Source organism: Agelaius phoeniceus, chromosome 13 (genome assembly GCF_051311805.1).
Source record: "Agelaius phoeniceus isolate bAgePho1 chromosome 13, bAgePho1.hap1, whole genome shotgun sequence".
Taxonomy (NCBI): Eukaryota; Metazoa; Chordata; class Aves; order Passeriformes; family Icteridae; genus Agelaius; species Agelaius phoeniceus.
The window spans coordinates 6,349,424-6,366,315 of NC_135277.1; the positions used below are offsets into that span (position 1 = coordinate 6,349,424).

Here is a 16,892-nt window from a genome sequence, read left to right on the forward strand (position 1 = left end):
GCATGGCACTTTAAGACAACCACTGTACTCCACAAAACTTCCTTGCCTAACTTCCTCCATGTGGACATGTATCATTAATCTTTTGACAAGAAGGATCTTGATTCTTTCCTTTTGTACAAAATTAAAAATGCCTTTCTGGAACAGAGAACTGAAGTAGTACATCTACTGAAAGCATGAGAATCAAGGTCTTTACAAAAGATATGGCTTTTTAAAACATTCAGCCTTGTTGACTGACATAAATTGCAGCAGTGCCCACCTGGTCTGTTGAGGACTGAAGTTCTGGGGGTGCTGCTTTCTCCTGAACAAAGGCTCAGTCTCAGCTCTCTATGTGGAGATTGTTTTACCACCTGGAGGAGACAATATGATAATGATTATTCAAGAGAGTGATTGTCACTGCAGTCATTCCATTGTATCAACATGCCTTTTCTCAATCAAGCTGAACAGACCTTCCATGAACTATTGCTGTTGTTTGCTTGAGAAAAGCTCATTACCAGGGCTGATCAAGAGAGATGCTTCAACCATAATAAATACACGTATTTCTGTGAAACTCAGCTTTTTATGCCATTTTTATTAAAAGCTGTATGTTTTGATTACTGGATTTTCTATTAGAATTCTCCTTTCAGCAAGTAAAAATTACAATGACAATTTTAATACCTTTATGTAAAGTTTTCTCTCTGTTTTTCGGGGAAGGTCAATAAAATGTGTCCATTTTACATTTCAAAAGGAAAACAGACTTCAGGATAGCTGTCAAATTACTTTCTCTATCTTGATTATTTAACCATCAGAATGTATCTTACATCTCCTCCTGTGCTATGAATTAGCCTGATACCACCGACATCACCACAGTTTTCACATCCTTCGGAGCTTTTTGTGGGTTTAGGTTTCCTAAAAGAAGCATTAGAGGGACACATTTCCATGCTGTCTGTGATTTACGAGTAGGTTTTATTTGTGGGGAGATTAAATTGTGGTAGGGTTGGGTCTGTTTGGGTTTCCACGATGGCCTCTGATGAGTTTTAATACAGGTAACCCTCACAGTAAATCAAATGTCTCAGCTGATCTACAACGAAGTGAAGCTGTGACTCATTGCCTGGTAGAGCATTGCCTTTCCTCAGACTGTAACTCATTAAACTGAGGGAGTTATTTACGACCCTCCTTGCAGCCACCCTAGCTGATGGTGTCATTTGGGAAACCTGGATGATCCATATGGAATGTGAAATATTTGATGGTTCGTAGATAACTCATTAAGGTCTGAACAAATTCAAAGTATGCTTTCCCGGGGAAAGCTCATCTGGGTGATGAATGTGGCCATCTCTGGGCTCCAGGGGTCTCCTGGAAGCACAAAGAATGTCCCCTGCCTTTGCCCAAGGTTGATGTACATAAGGTTTTCTTGGAAACTTGTTAACTCTGTGACCTGCAAAGTGTAATGAAGAAAGGATTTTTTTTCCAAGTCAAGCATGTGAGTCCTGCAGAAGCAGCACAAGAACAGACACCTCAAGCTGGAGTTGTCATTGTTGAAAGTAAAAAAGTTCTTGAGCTTGGAATCTTGGCTAATGCAAGCCTGAGGGCATGCAAGGCTTAGACAGTGCCCAGAGCTCACAGAGCATCTGAACCCAGGCCTAAGGACTGGATTTACAGCAGCACTTGGGTCAGTTTACCATCTCTCTGTTGCTCAGCATCTGCAATATATTTCTTTATCCTTCTTTCTGTCACTCCTTGGTGTCTATGCTAATGAAGCATCAATGCTCATGATCAGTCCTTGAATTCATTCACCATTGAGCCATTCTGGAAAACTCATGGCTGCACCATCATATTTACACTTCAGCAGCAATTCCAGCCCCCAAATCCCTCTGTGTCCACCAGCCAGCTGGGCTCCCTCTCCTGAGCAGCCATGCATTCCAGGAGGATCCTGGCCATCCTCTTTGAAATATGTTTTATTGTCCCTTGGACACCAGTCTGTCACTTGGATGGAGCAGGCTGAGACAAGGGCTGCACTCATGCTTGCTGTTAAGTGGCTAATGCACGGGGGAGGCAGAGGGGCATATTAAATAATAATGACAATAATAATACATCTGATAGAGTTCTGTTCCACTTTAGCACTAAATGGAAAGCTGAAAGCCTCCCTATGGATCTTTTCCATCTCCTGCACCAATGGTTGTAACAGATGCATCAGTTTAAATTTATGACTTGCATGACAAATAAGACTGATACATGTGTTTAGAAAATCTGGGCCCAACTGGCATGTTTTGATTAGCTGCAAATGATGACACTGCCGTGTCTGTAATGCAACTTATAAAAGGCATAGATGTAGTCCACTTTTTTAGTTGGAGCAAGACAACATAGATCTTTTAATGTGATATCTGTCCTTTACTTCCAACTTTATGAAAACCTTGTGAAATAAAAATAAAAGCAATGAACTTCCTTCTCTGATTTTAAAAATACCCATAAACAACAAAGAATTAGTAAAACCCAAAAGAGGAATGAGGAAACACTGAAGATGAAAACCACTGATCCATTTAAGCACAGATGAAACGATTTGACAATGTACTGGAAAGGAATATTAAACAGATACAAGCTATTAATTTTCACTGAGGGTCAGCCTGGGAGCTTGAGTAGCACCTGAGATTCAGGTTAACCCTTCACAGTGGGGAGGACCTCACCATCAATCTGAGCTTCTTACTCTTCTTGGAGGATGTTGGTACTGCACGTGCAATAACTGCAAAATGTTTTAGACAGGTGATACTGTTTATAGAAGGGAAGGGTAATCTGGAAGGTGGAAAGAGCTCAAAGATTACAAGGAAGGCTAGCAAATGGTAAAATTAGCATGGAAAAATATTGGTCCCTTTCAGTTATTTCTTACAGGGAGAGGACATTGAGGGGGGAGACTGGTCTCAATGAAAAACAGTTTCTGCTATCAGGACCTCTCCTGGGAACAGAGACCTTCCAGCTCATAGGGCAGCTGTTAACACTGCAAACTCCCTCTGGGCTGGGCTCTCCTGGGCATTTTTAATGTCTGTGTGCTCCCAGACAATTTGAGCATCTTCCATCCTCAGCATAATGAACATGAAGCTTTTATAGTACTTCACAATGTCACTGGCTCATCCCTCATTTTGAGGTTCAAACTCTGCTCAGTGCTTTTGGAGGGGAATGAGGTTGCTGGGAAAAGCTGTGCAAGCAGTTAATGTGAGGAATTTCAGCCTTGATGCCTCTGTTCTGAGCACTCCTTCACCTAAAACAGAGCATTTACCTCCTCTCAGCTGCCTATGCAGCCAACTTTTTGTCCTTGTCCTTAAAAAAAAAACCCCAACATTAAACTGTACAACAAATCACTGTACTTGTCCACAGGGAACAGTAAATGCTACTCTACTCATACCTTACTCCTTCAACAGTCCTATTTCCAGTGCTAGAAATAATGATGTGAATACCTCTATATCAGCATTTTCCATCATGATTAAAGCTATGCCAGTCACCATAAAGGTCACCATGTGATAGACTACAGACCACAGGCCCCCACAAGCCAGTGTGACTAACACATTAAATATTGGATTGCAGTTTGGTCAAGTGGCTGGTGTAGTGTGAGAAATGAAATCAATACTCACCCTGGTGAGAAATGATAGAAATGAGCATTCACCCTCAGCCACGTTCAGATGGCTGTGAGTCTGGAGTGCCATATTTTCATGTTTATAACCTAGATGTTGCGTTAAAAATTGCCCTGAAACTCAGTAGTAGTGGCAAGACTGAGCACTTATTCCTTCAAGCCTTTCTTCAACTTTATCAATGCCCTTGATTTTTGAAGCAGCAGTTATCTCTGTGGAGGTCTTGACTCATCCTGCCCCAGCCACGGGGGAGGGACCTCTTCTACCAATTCCAACAGAACAAACTGTACTAGGGAAGATTCAGCTTGTTCTACCTGGAAAAAAAATACACCCAACAGGACTGTTGTAGCTGTTTAAAGGAGATTGTATTCTGCCCCTCACGAGAGAAATATTCCAGGTACAGCGAGATGCATTTTAATGACCTGCACATCATGTGGAACAAAAGCCTTTATTCCCCAAACTTTCTCCTTTCCCAATTTTCTACATTTTTAACATGTTCATTACAATTATTATTGTCATTATTTAGGATAGTATTATTAGTATATTTTATTTTCTTTCACTTATTAAACTGTTCTTTTCTCAACCCACAAGCTTTACCTTTTTTCGATCTTCCTCCCAATCCTGATGGGGCTAGACCATGTTGCATTTTGTTAAATTGGAATTAAACAGAGATGTTTCTAGACTCAAGGTTGATGTCTCAGTATCTTCTCTTTTTGGTCTTCAAAGAAAGTTCAATTTTATTCTTCTACATTTTATTTTTGTTTCAAAGGTGCACCAGTTGAGCATACAAAGGGGGTTTCAGACTGATCTTATTATCTGTTTACAACGGGCTGGTCTTGAGTTCAGAATCATCGCTGTTTAAAAAGCATTGAAGTTGTAGTAATGAGTATTGGAGTGTGTTTTATGTGCAACCTTCTGGTCTCGAAAGCAAAACAAAGTGCTTCACCTCTTTTAGCATGTCTGCTCCTTGAATATTTATTTTCCAGGTCAGTCTTAAAAGCAGCCCATTTCTTACAAGAGTAAATCCAGTACTGAAGCTGTTAAGTCCAGGCAGCTGCTTAAAACTTGGCCCTGTCTGAAAAATAATTAATAATAAGAAATAAAACTGTGTTTGTGTAACCTTTCTGTAGAAGAAGCCACTAATTGATACAGATGTCAGTGCAAAGAAGCACTCGGAAGAAGCATTGATTACAAATCCCACTGGGATAGGGCTCTCTAAAGGTCAATCACTCCTTCTATTAATTGCTTTAAAAATAAGGCTTGGAGAAAGCTGCATATGAAATAATGCTGGGATTTTGGGAATCCCTGTTGTAAACTGTGGCAGTGTTTCCATTGGTTTCAGGAGGAGAAAGTTGTGCCATGGCTTGGATGGGCCTTTTTATTCCTCCTGGGTTTGTCTGTAATGAAATTGGCTGGTGAGGAAGGGAGCAAGGCAGAGCAGTGCCAAAACCAGAGGTCTCATTACAGACTGCTGCACTGAAAACATTCATTTCAAACACCTCAAAAAGCGCAGGAGAGAAGATTAAGTCTGGGTATGTTTCATTTCTCCAGGCAATTTTTCTTCCTGGGTTACACAAATCTATTCTTTTCGGTTGTTTAATAAAAAAAGTCACAGAGTGTAATTGTTAAAACGAGCGGTGGGAAATGCAACAGCCTGACAAGAAATTACATGTCTTATTTATCTCCTCTGACATTACTCCTGCAGGAGCTGGGTGCTGGTGGAATGTATTGCACTGGAACATTTCCCTCTGGTGCTGGGCAGGGGCACTTCCCCCAGCTCTGCAGCAGTTTCCTCCCCACTGGAAGTCCTAAAGGTAAATGCAAACCCAGGTCTGAATTAACCTGTGAATCTTGCCAGAGACTGATGCCCCTCTCTGCCCTTGCTGTTAATGCTGGGGAAGAAATGAAGCAGGTCAGGCAGAGCTGGAGCTCTGTGGGTGGCCTCCTGACTGCAGGAAAAATTAAATCAAAGCTCAAGGAATAGTTATCCCTGGGGAAGAGGATTGGTGCTTACAGGTTTTCTCTGTGGATGCCTGAAAAACTGCCCAAGCACAGTGCACAGTGCACAACGAGCTTTGGCTGAAATAGAGATGGAAATGGATAAGACAAGAAGAAAAAAAAAATGGTTTTAGTACATTTATTTCATGGATGTGGCAGTATAAAATCAGATCCTGTTTAACCAGATTGGAATTCTTCTGTGCAACGATTTAACAGCATGCTGATGTGCTGATAGCATTTGCCATCAGCTTAGTTAAATGCTGGTACATGGTGCTCCAGTCGTACAGAAATTCACTCGTTTTCACAGATAGCTATCCAAGGGCATCAAGGCTCTTCTGAGATGGATGGCTTCTTCTTTTGAAGACCCTAGCTACTATTTTGATCAGCACAGTGTAAAAAACCTGAAGGGAATTTAAATTAGATTTAAATTATTTCTTCATTTTGCTGTCATTATATATTGGGAGGAAGGGGAATGAGCAAATAATGAACAATATTGCAATTATACCTTCAGAGGGTTTGGCTTATGTAGGGCAACTGGGCCAACAGATGGTGAAAGCAATTGGATGTACAAAAGTATGAAATAACTGATCTGGACAGAAGGATTAAAGTGGGGTGTGGGTATAAATTGAACATGGATCATGAAAAGTATATTGGACTATTATGGGAAATCACTGCAGCCTGAGCACAGATGCTGCAAAAGAGCAAATCAAAGTGCACTGGCACAGTAATAGAAACAAAGACAAAAGGTGAAAACCTTATTGTTTTAGTCCTTTGTCAGCGCTGCAGGCTTTGATTTCTTCTTTGTACAAGAAGAAATCTGCCTCGAGGGAGAGGAGCTGAAGGATCTGGTGGGGAGCAGAAAGTTCACAGGGGCTGGGCCAATTTGCATGGCAAACTACAGGGTGATGTGCTGATTTTAGAGAAACACCTTTAAGGAAGGGCTCCATCGGGGCATTGCATGCCTTACACTAGCACTGAACAAGACAGAACATCTTATTAGTGTTGGCAAAAGGGCCTGGACGAGGCAAAAAGGCCAGGCTGCCTCTTCTGAAGCATAATGCAAGCACAAAATAAGTAAAATGAGGACACACATTTGAGAGCACTTAATGGGAAGCACCAAGTTTTTAGTTGATAATAGCCACTTAATCAAACAGCCTTATGTAAAGTCCTTCTAATCCCAGCTCATCAGCATCACTGGGGTATTCCCAGGACAGAAGCACAGTTTTGCTGACAAAGAAGACTAAAAGCAGGAAATTCATGCAGTGCTCCTGTCTGTGCTGCTCACATCTAAGGGAATGTGTGCCCCAGACAGGGGTGCATTGGTTGGGATCCCCAAGGAAGCACTGTCCAAGCTGGTTTCCAGGGTGGGCTGGGCATGGCACACACCAAAGTGATTGCAGAAATTCAGGAGTCACATCCCTGCACTGCCCTGCCTCCTGTACAGCAGGACAGCCCAGCCTGGATGTGCCTCTGGGATAGCCACAGCAACCCAGCTAACACATCTCTGATAGAAAAGCTGTTTACCTGCTTCAGGTGGGTGTTGTGGGGCAGCTGAGAAGGATGGCAATACAATCCCTCCCTGTTTTTAGGAAAGAATGCCTCCTGGTGTCCCCTTCCCTGTGCACTGCAGAGCTGACAGCAAAATACAGGCTCTGGGCATCTTCTGCTGTGATCCAGGGGGAGAATTTGGGGGGCCACTACTGGACTGGTCCATACAGAAGGATTCCTGAAGGATTCCCCAGAAGGGAAAGGGAAAGTCTGTGGGATACTGAGCTGCTGAAGTAGCTCACTGTTGCTCTGTGTTCAACAAATGATAAATTGAATATGCTGCCCCAGAAAGCCATGACCAGCCCATCTGTCTAAACCCAGAAACACTCATGTTCACTGTAAAGATCTGAACTTTCATGGCATTGCCCTCCTATCTGGGGAGGATAGCAGCATATGACTGCCCTGGACCTGCAGCACATCCCAGTTTTCCTTATTTTCTAGCTGGCTAAATTGCTTTTGGCTGGACATGTGGTGGATGGAGGATTGCTTCAGTTCATTTCCCACCCATAACTGAGCAAATCAGCCCATTTACTCTTAGAGCTCCCATTAGCAGAACTGATGGAGAGGCATGAGGAAGTTCTTGTTTGCTTTTTCATCCTCTTAGTCACACAGTCCAGGACCAAATGAAACCTTCACCCTAGAAATGTGTCCTATTGTGAGAGGCACTTAATTCCTGCAAGGCTCTTGGAGTGCTGAGGAGTCAGAACAGCACAGCCTGAAGGGCTGAGGCACAGTAAAAACCTGACTTTGGGATTTAATGGCAGAAACAGAAAATAAGAGTGTTGAAGAAAATCAGTTTAGAGGAAGTAAAAATGGATATTTCAAAAAAATAGTTTTCTTCAGCTTTGGATTAGTCACCATTATGAACTTTTCTCTCTGTTAAAAAATCACTTCTAGGTCAATTTTTCAGTAAAAATTCCTGTCTCAGCGTGAAGGGACCAGCCTTTTCAGCTTGAAAAATACCCCTGCAACTGGCATGCCTGCACTGAAATATATTGTTTTAACAATGTGTACGTGAAAGTTAATACATAAAAACTGCTGCACTCGCTTTTTCCAGTCTGTAATGTACGCCTAAGTCAGCTCATGTGCATTGTTTCACTCCATCTGAATTGCCATATTTTAGGGAAATTTTCTTGCAGAAAATAAATCAGCAGGATCCCTCTCTGGAGCCCCTAAGTCCCAAGATTCCAAGTTTGTTTTGGCTTCATTTTTATTCCCTTGTTTTGGAAATTTTGGGGTGGGCAGACTGGAGAAATTTTCTAACTTGTTTGGCCATTTCTTGCTTCTCCTCCTCTCCCCCTGTCTCACTGATGATCTCCTCTCCCCCAGATCTCAGAACCTGCCCCATCTGGAAAGAATGCATCAATCTGGAACACAGGCCAGCAATATATAAGCCAGGAGTAAGAGTAAAGTTATAGTAATTAAGGTGGAGTCCTGAAGGGATAGGTTAGTGTTAGTTAGCTTTGAAAGAAATTGCAAGAGTATGCTCAGACCTTATTAGTGGATATTCCCTGGGTAGAGAATATATAAGATACCTGAAGAGTTAAGCTGAAAATAAAAGCTTCAGCAAGGGCTACTTAGGTCTTAGGAAGGACAGAGAAGGATTTAATTTAGATTTAGTCTAGTGAGAATTTTCTGTTGGAGAGGTAAAGGTAGGAATTTAAATGGTTTACATAAAGCATCTGAAATGAAGCAGCAGGGAAAGGCTGCTGGCCCAATGTCCAGCAGACCAGAACTTGTAGCAGAGAAAAAATACTGACAATTGTTCTGTTAGACATGCAGTACCTTCTGGCTCTCACTTAATTCGGAAGAAAAACAGGGTGTACCCCAACAATGGTGTGCAGTTCTTGATCCAACGCCTTCCTCACCCTAGGGAGGTGCTGAGGAGGGTCCAGGGGCAGCAAAGCCACGTGGATGTGCTGCAGACCCTGAGCAAACAGCCAGTCCCTGCCTCCCCAGCCCAGGGAAGCACTGGGGTGTCCTGAGCTGGCCTTGCTGCCTGGGCACAGCCCAGGCCTCTCAGCATGCACAGAGTGGATGCTGGGATTGACAGCGCCCTTGTCCCCAGCGTGAGTGCCACTCTGTCACAGCAATGCCATGTGCCCCAGTCCTGGGGGAGAGGCTGGGCACGAGCTGGGAGCTGATGGGGTAAGCAACAATGAGCGCTCATCCCCAGAACGCGCAGGCGGGGGGAGCAGAGGAGAAGATGTGACCTCAGCAGATGCTCGAGAAGGAGAGAGGGGGAGGATGTGCACTGCAAGGAGCCAAAGTTAGCACAAAAGAGAAAGTGTTAGCCTCGTCACAGTGGCAAATGCATTCAGATCTCAGTGGGGGCTGGCAGCAGCTCTGCTCTCCCAAACGCCTCAGCACGCTGCCCTCAGCTCTCCCCTCAGTTCCCCAGCCCTCCTGTGCCAGCACGCTGACCTCTCCTCCTCCCCGAGCTCTGCCTGTGCATCCCCACCTGCTCTGGTGCTCCTGCAGAGCGAGCAGCCCTCCTGAGGCATTCTGCATCTTCACAGCATTCCACCAGCACCACACACATCACCTCTCCGGGCCAGCAAATGCTCCTTGACAGAAATTGGTGTCTTGCAATTTCAGTAGGAAAGGTTGAAAGGAAATGGTGTTGGCCCAGTGCTTTTGCTGGCAGAAAGCCAAATCAAGCATGGAAAATCCAAACTGGGTATAATGAGAGGAGAAGATTTTGTGCCCTGTTGCACTGTTGGTGCAAGAATTCTGGTTAATTGTTAAGAGTTGCTTATGCAGGGTTTCTTTTTATCCATAGACGATGTCTTGCAACAGGGGACTGTTTAAAAGCTACAATAAAAAATCCCACAATTTTTTGCCTGTATTCAGTATCAATAAAATAGTCTACACAATCTTACATGACCATGCTCCCTGATGTCAACACAGATGAAGCATCTGTCTTCCAGAAGGAAAAAAATATTGTCAAATCTGTCACCTTTAGCAAACAGAGCAGCTATTTTTTTTCCCCTGCTGTCTCATCTCTGGAGTACCTCTTGCCTGAATGACTCCAGTTTTGATGATTAACCAGCCCATTTTCAAACACCTAGAAAATGCCTTTCCCAAACAGGGAAGGATTTGGATATTAACTCCAGCAGCATTGTGCTCAAACACAGACCCATTACTGCTGTTTGTTAATCATCTGGGGAGACAGTGTCTGCAAACAACTGTGCAGGGACTCTCTACAGGGTTTATAGAAGTGTTTATTGCTTCTTCTGTACCTTCAGTGAAAGGCAAAATCAGTGCTCATTGATACATGGAGTCTTCAGGCTTCATTTTGGAGTTTTCTGTTGCAGCATAACAAGATGTACTGAAATCACTTTTGTGTGCTCTGCTGTACCTCCTCAAACTCCTCTTCTCTGGCAGATCAGATGGATGGGGGGCTGCAGCCATTTGCATTTTTAAATAAAGTCAAACACTGTAAAGTAGAGCTTGGCTTTCTACAGCAGTGTGCTGAGCAGTTGGATTTGGTTGTATTTTGAGAGGCTTGAACTCTGCTCCAGTCTATTGCTGTCTCTTTTCTGAGCACACTCCCTAGTGCTCTAATAAATACTAAAACCATGGTTGTGCATTTTCTTCAGCTGAAACTTGGATTTAGCTGACAGAATCCGGCAGAATCTGACCCAAAGGTCTGACAGAATCATAGGCTGGTCCTTAGAAGGGAGCTGAAAGTTCTGGTTGTAGCCCCCATGCCATGGGCAGGGACTTTCCACCAGGCCAGGTTGCTCAGAGCCCCATCAAGCCTGGAGATAGTTTGGGGTCAGGTTAGGGGCAGATATGTAGGTGTAAGGATATGTAGACAGAATGATCTCAAGAACCTTCAGAAGCTCTGCAAGAAACAAACAAAAAATCGTGATAAAATAAATAAATAAAAGCCAGCAAACAAGCGCTAAATTCAAAGAAATCAGAATAAATGTATCCACAGGGGTCAACTTAGGGAAAAGCCACACAAACTGCAGTGATGTTCCTGCCCTTCTCCCTTCACCCCTTATTGTTTTGCAGCTACAACCAGAGATGATCCTCCCCCTTCCCCAGGCTGAATTCAATCTCCCACCATGTCAGCAGCTGGCGCCTCCTCGGCACTCACAGAGACACTTTGGGCACTGCCAAGACCATTTGCATTGCCAGAGGAGGGATTGTTATCCACTGAATTAATGAAACCTGTGTCAAACTCAGCTGTCCTTCCAATATTCTGAGCACTTTACCTCTGCCTGGGTTTGAGGCAATGGGAACTATTTAGTGGCACCGTGGCACAACCTCTACTGCAGGTTTTGTGTGCTCTAGGTTGAAGCCACCTGAAAGGGAACCTGCAAGAGATGCAATAGATGTTTGAGCTTTGTGATGCATGAATTTTGAGCTGGTGAAGTACAGAAAAACACCCTCCCTGTCTGAAAATGCAGGGACAGTCACAAAGGTTAAAAATTCTATAGTGATGTCATTTGGGCTGAAGTTATAAAACAAGCACTGTGCTAGAGGTGTGTGTGGAAATTTTTCAGGTGAGCTCAGGGAAGTTTGCATGAGTTCCCTTTCCAGTAATGCTTTAACCAAACATATCCTCACACATGCTGCACAAATCCTGGCAGCTGGCCTGCTGATGGAGAGGGATGAACACATGGCAGGCACCACGTGTGTGCAGTGTACTCTGCCCCAAGCTGCTTGAAATCCCCAAAAATTCCAGAGACTTGCAAATGTTACACTAGGTTGGCCATTTCCACCCTATACAGTAATCTGAGTTTTCCCTCCAACTTCTGCCAGTATTTTTAAACAGAGCTGGAGCAGCCTTTTTCTAGAAATACTCCACTTCTACACCAATATTTGAGATTCCAGCTGATCAAATTCTGTCTGTTATGCCACTGTTTTGTTTATTATGTACTAGTGCTTTTCACCACCCATTTCATCTCTTTCCCTTCTTGTTATTGCTAAAGCACACTCAGATTTTGGAGATTTACAGAAGAAACCTGTGTTTTTCCCAAACCAAGAGTCCTGCAGTGTTTCCAGGATATAACACAGTCAGCAGGACAGCATGTCAGTCACTGGCACAGGCCAAAAATAGCATGTGTAAGGCCAAACTCAAAGGGCTAAAATGGTGCTCTTTGAGCAGATGTTTAAAAGCTTGTGCACAAGCTCTAGGCTTGTTAGCCAGCCTAAAAACTGCAAAAGGCCTCTGGGAAGGATTAAAACTCTTGGCCAGTACACACACTTCTCTGTTGGAGGCACTGGAGATATGTTTTACTTAAAAATGAAAGTGGTAACCTGGGCTGAAGGATTGCTCAGAGAGCTCCTGAGCCAGAGGTCCTGGAACCATTCCTGATTTGGGCCAGGTACTCATTAAGGGCAAAAGGAGTTTGATCTCAGAAAGGGCTAAGCAGGGGCATTTATGACTCAAGAGAATCTTGAGGAGGATGGGGTAGAAAAAAACTACTTGAGAAATGGAGAAATTCCATACGTAAGAATAAAGATGGGAGATTTTACAAGTGTAAAAGAAAATATATTGAAAAAACATCTGAAGAGAGGAGACTTTAAGATTCCTGGTTGAGATTGCTGAGTGCTGCCCCTGGGGCTATCTCAGCCTCAGTCTGCATCTATTCCAACATCCATGGAAGCACCAGGTCCTGACACATTCTCTGCAGTGAACAGGAAATATCAATGGCTTTGTCTTTTTTCCCATTTTTTCCCTGGTTTTCTAAAAACATGTCCTGATGAACAACCCATCCACCTTTGCTCTTTCTGCCACACTTTTACTTCTGTGCACTCTCTGGCTACAGCACTGTGTCTTTGGCTTGTTACCATGGCACGGAGGTGCCCTTCTGTGTCATTCACAGTGAGAAACCCTAAAACTCCACATAACAATTTTACAGCCTAATGTGTGAAAACATGAGCTCATTGGGAAGCAGAAAGCCAGCATTCACCCTGAGCTATGGATGATTTCCTCAGTCATGAAACCTTTGGCCAAGCAGCACCACTATTTTTTTTTTTCCTTTTCATTTTTCAGCATCACAAGAAAAAATATTTGAAGCTTTTCCCAAGTGCCAGATTCTACAAGTTACAGGCTGGAGTTATTATGAGTCTCATTAGTCTCCATGCCCTCCTTCCCACACCTATGAAAACCAGCACATTATAAAAAGGGTTAGTTGGACTCAGCAGTGAATGAGCAATTTAGCTGGGTAAAGAACAGAGAAGAAATAGATTGGGATAATATGGTGCAGGAAAGCAAAACGAATTTATTTCCCCCAGCCTTAGCTGAAATTAGATGAGTGCTTGGATTGGGTACACACTAAGGGAAACCCATGGTGGTGTTTGATCTCGGTCCCACGAAGAACAAGGGTTTTATTCTGATAAAAAACAGCCACTGTAGTATTGGAAATTCCATCCAAATATATAAAATGTTTGTTCTCTCTGGCATAGCTGTGTGAGAGCTCTACCAAGGGTAGGTCAGAGAAGGCAGGGTATTGTGGAGCTATTTTCTTGCAGAATAAGGCAGGAAGTGAGAAATGATCATTGTTGTGTCTGAAAGGATCAGGTTAAGTGCTGGAACAGAAATCCACTGAGGAATTAATTTGTAGACTTTGCAGAGAGTAAGGAAATTAAATCTAGCTAAACGAGTTATTCGTATTTTTTCCCTTAACAGTAGTAAGCATTAAATCTTGAATTGGGAGTACAGTGAGGCACTGACACCCCATCAGTGTGTTAACTGGCTCATTCATGCTGGAGAAAGGCTGTGGGTAACAAGGAGCTTTCATTAACAACTGATCTTAAAAGGAGACAGGGATTTTTTGGGTTTTTTTTACCTTTTTCAGGCCCTTGTTTGAGCTGGAAGGGGTGTCCTGGGAGACCTGGTGGTTCAGGCAGGCCAGGAGGTCCCTGTCCTGGTGGTGTTGATTCTAGGAATGCTGCCTATGATTTTACTCTGCCCAATACATTGGCTCTGGGTTCCTATCATCACCGGAGCTACCTACATTGTTCTGATTGGTTTGGCACCTAGAAAAAACCGTTTTCAGGAATGAGGAACCAGCAGTACAATGTGGTGCAGCTGGTGTCATCCTAGGAGTGAGAAAGAAGGCTGGCTGAAAACAAAATTTTGACCTATATAGAGCGATCCATCTGTCCAGGGAAATATTTCTATACTTCCTAGAGTCAGCTTCTTCCCCTGCTTTACCTGTTGGTGTTCTGACAGAAATTTTCAGTGTTTTTACCAAAAGAATATTTTTCCCCCCTGCTAGAACCCTTTTCACCAAGATTATTTCTCAAAACATGGTGCTAGGGAAGGCTTAGCCACCCAAACTTGCCATTCTCATGTGGTTTTCAGCAGCTCCCTGGGAACTCCCTTAAGGCTGTCCTGCTCAGTCATTGCATTGCCTTCCTGGCTGCTTTTTTTCCCTTTTTCTTTTTCCATTCAGCTGCTTGCAATTCACATGAGCTATTGTATTAATAAACAGACCTTTCCCTTCACCAATCCCACAAACATATGGGGATATGAATCAATAAATGACAAAGCAGCCCCACATCTTTCATACCGTCATTGGCCCTCATGTCTTGCAGGAGAGGAATTTCATCCAGCTGGTTTCATCGTGCTTGAGTGATCTTCAGTATTAAATGCAGGGCAAAAGCTAAAGATCATGGCACCAGAATCCTTTGTACGTAACGTTACAAATGGCTCGCCTGCAAATGGAACGAAATGTCAGAAGATGATATCAAATAAATGAAGATATCACCACAACTACTCATGTGGAGCATAATGTCCCAGACCTTCTCTCTGTTATTTCAAAAGCACTCACATTTCAAAAGAGTGGGGATTTCTTTTCTCTTCCTCATAGGGGAAACTGGTGCCGTAGAATTGCAAACACGATTGTGGTGCATGCTGCGTGAGAAGCAGACACTTGCTGCCTTGGAAACCCTGAAAAGGCCGTGTCTCTGATGCTAGTTTCTCTTTCTCTCACCCTCTAATTATGTAAGCCCCACTCATTTAGGTTTGGACTCAGGCTGCTTTTCTTCCTGGTATCCATTACACCATTAGGCTGTTGCAGTGACAGAGTGACCCGATGGGAGGGTGGAAATACCCCGTGGGTTAATGGAGGCAGCAGGATGTTTTCCCTGGATGAGCACTGCTGAAGGTGGGATGCAATGGAAGACACGCTCCCCTGTCAGTGCTGGTACCTGTGCTACAGCAACAAACATCCCACCCCTCCCCTTCCAACATCATGGGGGCTGAACTGGTAATTTGGATGTAATTGGGCGCCTCTGATTCTGTTTAATGGGGCTCCTGATAAATGGCTCTCCTGCCTAATTGGTACAGTTACCATAGGAGGGCCTGGCCCAAAGTGTGAAGCAATGCAGGCCCCTAACTCCCACTGAAATCAATTACACTGAAATCAATGAGAGTTAAACAGCTGAACAGCTTTTAAAATCTGGCCCTCAGTGCCCCCCAGGGCTGTAATTTATCAAAGCACCAAATAAATGGCATGCCTGGTTGATTTCAATGGGTGTGATTGGTTTATAGGAGTTATTACTGGAAAACCCCCAGCTTTTAATACATGTCCCCTGTTATTTTTCCAGAATTTCAGTCTGTTGATGCACAAGTGCAAAGCAAATGCACTTGAGTTTGACTCTGTTCCAGGAAGGCTATCAGGTGGAGTCCAGCATATATTTTGATTTTGACCATGATGAGGAAGGGGACAGAGGATTAGACAGACATCTGCTCTCATCCTATGCAGCCATTTGTGCAAGTTCTTATCAGGGCAATTGATTTGAGGAAAAAACTCTGCAGTCTTTGCCCATCAAAACTCTCCTGAATATATAACTGGGCATAAAATCAGCAGTGACCTTGAGGATGGAGCCTTTTCTGCACATTGCAGTGCTGTGAAACTCTCTGCACACAAAACCAGGAGACTGCCACAAGTGCTTCATTCTTTAAAAGATAATTCAGTTAGGGTGTTCTGGTGCTTGCTGGCATGATCTTATTGCTCTGTTACAGTTCTAAGCAGGGTACCTTATCTCTAATGATTGTTGTGAAGTGCTTCATGTTCTGCATTTTGCAGTAGTACCAGATACTAAACTGTGTCTCAGTCCCTACATCCCTGAGAAATGGAGAAACCAGTACTGCTACTGAAAGGACATTTTCTTCTGCAGGTGTCAGTATTTCAGAGCATCCTGCAGTGAACGGGATGTTAATTAATGTCTGATTCATGTCCCAACATTGTAACACACAACCATTGTGTTTGATGGGTTAATCATGGGACATTTCAGTTAATTTTCTGTCTACCCTTGTATTTCCTATGTGTGTTGATCCTTTGGCTTTAGGGTCTTCTCAGAGGTGTGAGTTGAGAGGCAATTAGAAATTCCCTTTCCTGATGTGATGGGAGGAGTACAGCATGCCAGGTGGCCTTGGAGGGTGACTGTCCAAATTCACCTTTTAGAATCCCAGAACCTCCAGGATGACAGAAGTGTTATTTATAGACTCGGATGAAAGAACTGAATTTCTTCATTTACAAGGGTGCCTTGTAACCTGTCAAACCAGATGTCAAATGTCAGTCTTTCAGAGTGTGACAAATAATTTCCATTCTGAGATGGCTTTATGTTGCTGATTAGACTGTTGATGGGCCATCAAAGACATCAAAGACATCAGATTCTGGCATCTATTCTTGATGACAATATGTAAACTCTTCAGTGATCTACATATTGGCTCAGGGACTGACTTTGTTCTTTCCTGCTCAGAATAGCAGTATTTCCTCACCT

General features: G+C 43.4%; 1 long non-coding RNA gene across 1 annotated transcript; it reads right to left on the minus strand.

The window, feature by feature from the left end:
- Nucleotides 1-10,354: 10,354 nt before the first annotated feature.
- Nucleotides 10,355-15,018, minus strand: LOC143695151 (uncharacterized). Its single transcript, XR_013184108.1, has 3 exons — nucleotides 14,936-15,018; nucleotides 14,675-14,819; nucleotides 10,355-10,989 (listed from the first exon to the last, which is right to left on the minus strand). It is a non-coding gene; the product is annotated as an uncharacterized LOC143695151 (long non-coding RNA).
- Nucleotides 15,019-16,892: the final 1,874 nt, after the last annotated feature.